Genomic DNA, 7,114 nt, shown 5'->3' on the forward strand with positions numbered 1-7,114 from the left:
ACAATAACATAAGCTATTGATTGGCTATACATTGTTCTTTGTATCACAAATTCCAAGAACATGAAAATGGATGAAGCAGGTAGTAAGAAACATAGTGACGTTAAACAATTGCCCCCCAAGCATGGTGATTAATATAGTTTAGTTCTCTGTCCCCACACAAATCTCATCTCAAATTGTAATCCGCATAATCCCCAAGTGTGGAGGGGAGGAACCACACACATGGTGGGAGGTGATTGGATCATGGGAATTGTCAGGCCTCTGAGCCCAAGCCAAGCCATCGCATCCCCTGTGACTTGCACGTATAGGCCCAGATGGCCTGAAGTAACTGAAGAATCACAAAAGAAGTGCAAATGCCCTGCCTCGGCTTAACAGATGACATTGCACCACAAAAGAAGTGAAAATGGTTGGTCCTTGCCTTAAGCGATGATATTATCTTGTGAAATTCCTTTTCCTGGCTCATCCTGGCTCAAAAAGCTCCCCCACTGAGCACCTTGTGACCCCCCCACTCCTGCCCGCCAGAGAACAACCCCCCTTTGACTGTAATTTTCCTTTACCTACCCAAATCCGATAAAACAGCCATACCCTTATCTCCCTTCGCTGACTCTCTTTGCGGACTCAGCCCGCCTGCACCCAGGTGAAATAAACAGCCGTGTTGCTCACACAAAGCCTGTTTGGTGGTCTCTTCACACGGACCCACGTAACAGGGATGGTTTCCCCCATGCTGTTCTCCTGGTGGTTTTATAAGGCAGTTTTCCTTGCTCTTCCTTGCTCCCTCTCACCTGCCACTGTGTAAGACATGCCTCTTCCCCTTCCACCATGATTGTAAGTTTCCTGAGGTCTCACCAGACATGCGGAATTGTGAGTCAATTAAACCTCTTTTCTTTATGAATTAACCAGTCTTGGGTATGTCTTTATTGCAGTGTGAGACCTGACTAATACAGGGGTGTAGGGACATGACTGAAGTCCCAAACTCATCTCTCTCTGTGCCTGATAAATTCTGCATACCTCACATAGTTCAGACTGCTCTGGGCTCTTTTTCTTTTCTTAAGGTCAATGAGAAAAAACATATTTAACAGCGTTGTGCTCAGGTAGTTTAAATTCAAATTAATTAGATTATCTTTTATCCACTCAACGAATATTTAGTCTCTATTTTATGCCAGACACAATTGAAATCTTCATTCTTGTTTTGATCAAGTCAGTGAGAATACACGTATTTAACAGAACAAATAATATGAGTGTCCGGGTACTCTCATTCATCCATTCAGCAAACTATTTATTACATACCTGTTAATGTCCTGGTATGGAGGCTTAACACTGGGAATAGAAAGAAGAGCCAGACTCTGCCTAGAGACAGAGCTACCTAAACAAATATATCTGCTTCTTTATGCCCCACAACATCTAGGCAGAACTGCAGGTACAGCCTATTATCAGAAATCACACCTGCTAAAAACATTTATTTCATGTTCTCATCAGGTACCTGGTCCTTTGCTCTCCCTTTCTTGTCTTTTGTTTTGTTTTTCGTTTTCTTTCTTCTTCTTTTTTCTTTTTTTTTAGACAGTCTCCCTCTGTCGCCGAGGCTGGAATGCAGTGGCACCACCTCAGCTCAGGGCAACCTCTGCCTCCCAGATTCAAGTGATTCTCCTGCCTCAGCCTCCTGAGTAGCTGGGATTACAGGTGCCTGCCACCACACCTGGCTAATTTTTTTATTTTTAGTAGATTCAGGGCTTCGCTATGTTGGCCAGGTTGGCCAGTTTGGTTTCAAATTCCTGGACTCAGGTGATCCACCCGCCTCAGCCTCCTGAAGTACTGGGATTACAGGCATGAGCCACCGCGTCTGACCCTTTTCTTATCTTTTCTTTTTCTCCCTCATTCCCTTCCAGAAGCTGAGCTCCCTGCAGACACATCCTTTAAGGAAAATGAATTCCTGGTGGCAGACAAGGAAGCTTCACGTTTCATTTACAGTACCTAGGAAAGGACTCTCTCTCATACTGTTATCCATCTCTTATAGCATAACTTTGTAAGTCAGTGCACTAAAAGACCATCTTTCTGGGTATACATTTAGTACAATTATTTTAGAGAACAAATTGATAATATCTACTAAAGTTTAAGATGTGCATAGCTGATGGTGCAGAAAGTCCACTCTAAAGAATATACTCCCAGCCTGGCCAACATGGTGAAACCCCGTCTCTACTAAAAATACAAAAATTAGCCAGGCGCGTGCCTGTAATTCCAGCTACTTGGGAGGCTGAAGCAGAAGAATCGCTTGAACCTGGAAGGTGGAGGTTGCAGTGAGCTGAGATCGCGCCATTGCACTCCAGCCTGGGTGACGAGAGTAAGACTCCGTCTCAAAAAAATAAAAATAAAAATAAAAATAATATACTCTAGAGCAATGCTCACATCTGTACACAAGAAAACATGTTCAAGAATATTCGGGCCGGGTGCAGTGGCTCATGTCTGTAATCCCAGCACTTTGGGAGGCTGAGGAGGGTGGATCACGAGGTCAAGAGTTCAAGACCAGCCTGGCCAACATGGTGAAACCCCGCTTCTACTACGAATACAAAAATTAGCCAGGTGTGGTGGTGCATGCCTGTAATTCCAGCTACTTGGGAGGCTGAGTCAGGAGAATGGCGTGAACCAGGGAGGCGGAGCTTGCAGTGAGTGGAGATGGTGCCACTGCACTCCAGCCTGGATGACAGAGCGAGACTCCGTCTCAAACAAAACAAAACAAAAAAATTAAAATTAAATTCACTAAAAACAAATGAGACAAGTTAAGTATGGTGGGCCAAATCAGGTTAGCCCTCAGTTTCAGGTTAAAATGCTTATTAGGCATCACTGTAAAGATGTCAAGTAGGCAGTTGGTATGAGTTTGGAGAAGTCAGGGTTAAAGATATAAATTTTGGAGCTATTAGTATATAGCAGACATTTTAAGTCATGTCATTATATGAGCTCTCCTAAAGAAAGTATAGATAACAAAGATGGGAGAATTCCAGACTGACCCCTCTAGCATTCCAGTTTTTTGGATAATGAATAAAAGAAGAGAAGCCTGTACAGCAGCTAGAATAAGCAGACCCTGAGAGATGCTATGAAAATATGGCACCATAGAAGCTAAAGAGGGGAATGTTTCAAGGAAGGAGTGACCAACTGAGTACATATAGCTAAGAAGATGCTATGGATTGTGCATGGGTCATGAGGATGGATCCCTGATGAATGGCTTGGTTCCATTCTTGCAGTAGCCAGTAAGTTTCCCTTCTAATTGGTTCTCAGAGAAATGGGTTAGTTCCCATGAGAATGGGTTGTTATGAAACAACGGATTTTTATACCAGGGTGCCCCTCAGATTTGGTCTTTCTTCACACATGCCTGCTTCTCTTTGACCTTTTCCACCATGTTTGACTCAGCAGAAAAGCCCTTACCAAAAGCCAAGAAGATGCTGGTGGGTGTCATGCTTCTTGTACAGCCTGCAGAATTGTGAGCCAAATAAACGTCTTTTTAAAAAAATTATCCAGCCTTGGGTATTCATTTACAGCCAACACAAAACAGACTAAGACAGAAGATTTGCAGGCTGACCTAAACCATTTTTGTCACTGTGGCAGATACTGTTACTTATCTCTTAATATTGGCTCTCTCCTTCCTATATAATAATAATAAAATCACCTGTGGCTTTCAACAAAATGTATGGCCAATCAGAAATAAAAACTACATTTTTCCAGCCTTCCTTGAAGCTTAGTAAGACCATGTCTGGCCTGTGAGACATGAGCGGAAGTGATGTGTGCAACTTGCAGGTCATTCTTAAATGGAATGAGTTTATTCTCTTACCTCCTTTTCTCTTTTCTTCAACTAGCTAGATGTGGAAGATGAGCAAAACTGGACCAAGCAAATGAAGGAAACACCATAGGTGTGGCAAAGCAGCAAGATAGAAGGAAGCCAAGTTCCAACATCCTGTAGTGCCATACCAACCCTGATGGCTTCATAGAATGGACTTATCATTTTAACCTGAACTTTAAATGCGAGGGTGAAAAATCCATGAAAAAGTATTCAAGGCAGATGATGACAATATTTTAGACTTTTGGTCAGGGCAAGTGAGAGAATTCATCACTAAGGGGCAGAAAACTCAACTAAATCGAAACTCCAGGCCAAGAGTACCACTCCAAAGGCTGCTAGGCTTGCTAAGTTTTTCTATTTGTGTGTGTGTGCGTGCAATATGAATATCAGGTTGCCTAAAAGCCAGAAATCTAGGGTCTCCCTGAATTTTGGGAATGGGTTGTAGGACTACTTTTGTGTTTTCTTGCTAATAGATGTTTGAATGTGAATCTTGTCTAAAGAAAATTTCCTTCATTGTAATAAGTCATCTGAAAGTGAGGTTGTTAAGGGGAGACCTAGAGCCCACCCCTATGTCCCCTATGTCTAACAATTGGTGGCCTCCACTATCCCCTAAATTATCTAATAATTGTGAACAGCCAAATTTACTTGGGTCAGTTTGCTACATTTGGCAAGTGAACGAGGTCAGCATGCATGAAACCATAAGTAGATCTTCTATAGAAGACAATACATGGAAGTTGATAAAACAGCACGGATTCTTTACCAAGACTTCATGCAAAATAAAATAGCTGTGATAGATAAAGAGAAAAGAAGGGCCTTTGGGGGTTAAACTTTTAAAAATTGAATTGTAACACACAAACTATAAGGTGCATGAATTTTAAGTGCTCAATGAAGTTTCACAAGTGAACGCTACCTTGTAATTACCATCCAGATTGAGATATAGAACATTTCAGCACTCCAGTAAGTTCCTTTGTGCTCCTCTCCCAGTCAATATCCTCCTTAAAAGTAACTACCATTGATTAGCTTTGCCTGTTCTAGATCATGTAGTATGTATATATCTGGGTCTCAGTCAGTTTGGACAGCTATAACAAAATATCATAGACTGGGTGTCTTAAACAACAGAAATTTAGAAATTTATTGCTCACAGTTTTGGAGGCTGAGAAGTCCAAGATCAAGGTGCTGTTAGATCTGGTGTCTCATGATGGCCTGCTTCCTGGTTTGCAGATGGCCATTTCTTCATGTATCCTTACAAGGTGAAAAGCAGAAAGGAAGTAAACTCTCCAGTCTCTTCTTACAAGGCACTAAATCCCATTCATGAGGGTCCTACCACCATGACGTTATTACCTCCCAAAGGCCTCACTTCCTAATACCATCCCACTGGAGGTTAGGATGTCAACGTATGAATTTTGGGGAACTACAAACAGTTCACAACATGTGGTATATGCACATACCACAACTGATTTATCCATTCTTCTGTTTCTTTTCCTTTTTTTGAAACAGAGTCTCACTCTGTCGCCCAGGCTAGAGTGCAGTGGTACAATCTTGGCTCACTGCAACCTCTGCCCCCCAGGTTCAAGTGATTCTCATGCCTCAGCATCCCGAGTAACTGGGATTACTGGTGCCTGCCACCATGCCTGACTAATTTTTGTATGGTTTTAAGTAGAGACAGGGTTTTGCCACGTTGGCCAGGCTGATTTCAAACTTCTGACCTCAAGGGATCCACCCACCTTGGCCTCCCAAAGTGCTGGGATTACAGGCGTAAGCCAGGACGTCTGGCCCATTCTTCTGTTTCTGACCATTTGGTTGTTTCTAGTTTTTTGCTGTTATGAATAAAGCTATTCCGAACATTCTTATACATGTCTTCTGCACTCATTTCTGTTAGGTGTATGCCTAAGAATGAAATTATGGGTCACAGGGCAGGCATGTGTTTAGCTCTAATATGTACCGCTAAACAGCTTTCCAAAGTGGTCATACCATTTTTCACTCACACCAGCAATGTAGTCGCTAAACATTCTGGACAATGCACTGTCATGTTTTAAAGCCAGGTATTGCCGGGCGCGGTGGCTCACGCCTGTAATCCCAGCACTTTGGGAGGCCGAGGCGGGCGGATCACAAGGTCAGGAGATCGAGACCACGGTGAAACCCCGTCTCTACTAAAAATACAAAAAATTAGCCGGGCGCGGTTGTGGGCGCCTGTAGTCCCAGCTACTTGGGAGGCTGAGGCAGGAGAATGGCGTGAACCCGGGAGGCGGAGCTTGCAGTGAGCCGAGATTGCGCCACTGCACTCCAGCCTGGGCGACAGAGCGAGACTCCGTCTCAAAAAAAAAAAAAAAAAAAAAAAAAAAAAAAAAAAAAAAAAGCCAGGTATTATTTTTTATTTTAGTTTTAATTTATACCTATATAGGGAGTACCAGTGCAGATTTCTTAACATGCACATATTACGTAGTGGTGGAGTCTGGGCTTTTAGTGCACCCATCACCTAAATAGTGAACATTGTACCTGATAAGCAATTTTTCAGCCCTCACCCCTGCTCTCACCCTCCCACCTTTTGTAATCTCCAATGTCCATTATTCCACTCTAAGCAACATATAATATTAATATTAAAAGCTCATGCTTACAATAAGTAAACTACATAGTGAAGAGACTTCAAAATAAAGTTGGTAAATAAAAAGGCACACTTGAAAAGTTTCAGAAAGAATAGAACAATTCTTGTTTTGTTTCTGGTGTAGGAGGAAAGGGAAACAGACACATTAAAATTATTCTTTCAGATGAAGGCTGCTGACAGTTGAAATAGTTAATTAACTTTGGCTTCTTTTCTCCCTAATCCAAAGCAGTCTTTTCTTTCATTGGCTTCTGAAAAGTTATTTAGTCTTCTGCCTACATGTAGAGGCAACACAGGAAGGCTTTCGCCAGTGCTGAGATGGCTGGGATCACTCAACCGGTCCACTAACTGGAATTAAAGTCAACAGTAGTAATAAGGGTTTCCAATGGTGCATGCCAGTAGTCCCAACCACTCGGGGGCATCCCTTGAGCTCAGGATTTGGAAACCAGCCTGGACAACATAGAGATAAACCGTCTCTTGAGGGGGGAAAACAAAAAGGCCAGGTGCAGTAGCTCGCACTTGTAATCCTAGAACTTTGGGAGGCCAAGGTGGGCAGATCACGAGGTCAGGAGTTTGAGACCAGCCTGACCAACATGGTGAAACCCAGTTGCTACTAAAAATACAAAAATTAGCCAGGCATGGTGGTGCGCACCTGTAATCCCAGCTACTCGGGAGGCTGAGGCAGGGGAATCGCC

Source organism: Macaca thibetana, chromosome 12 (assembly GCF_024542745.1).
Source record: "Macaca thibetana thibetana isolate TM-01 chromosome 12, ASM2454274v1, whole genome shotgun sequence".
In the NCBI taxonomy this organism is placed as follows: domain Eukaryota; kingdom Metazoa; phylum Chordata; class Mammalia; order Primates; family Cercopithecidae; genus Macaca; species Macaca thibetana.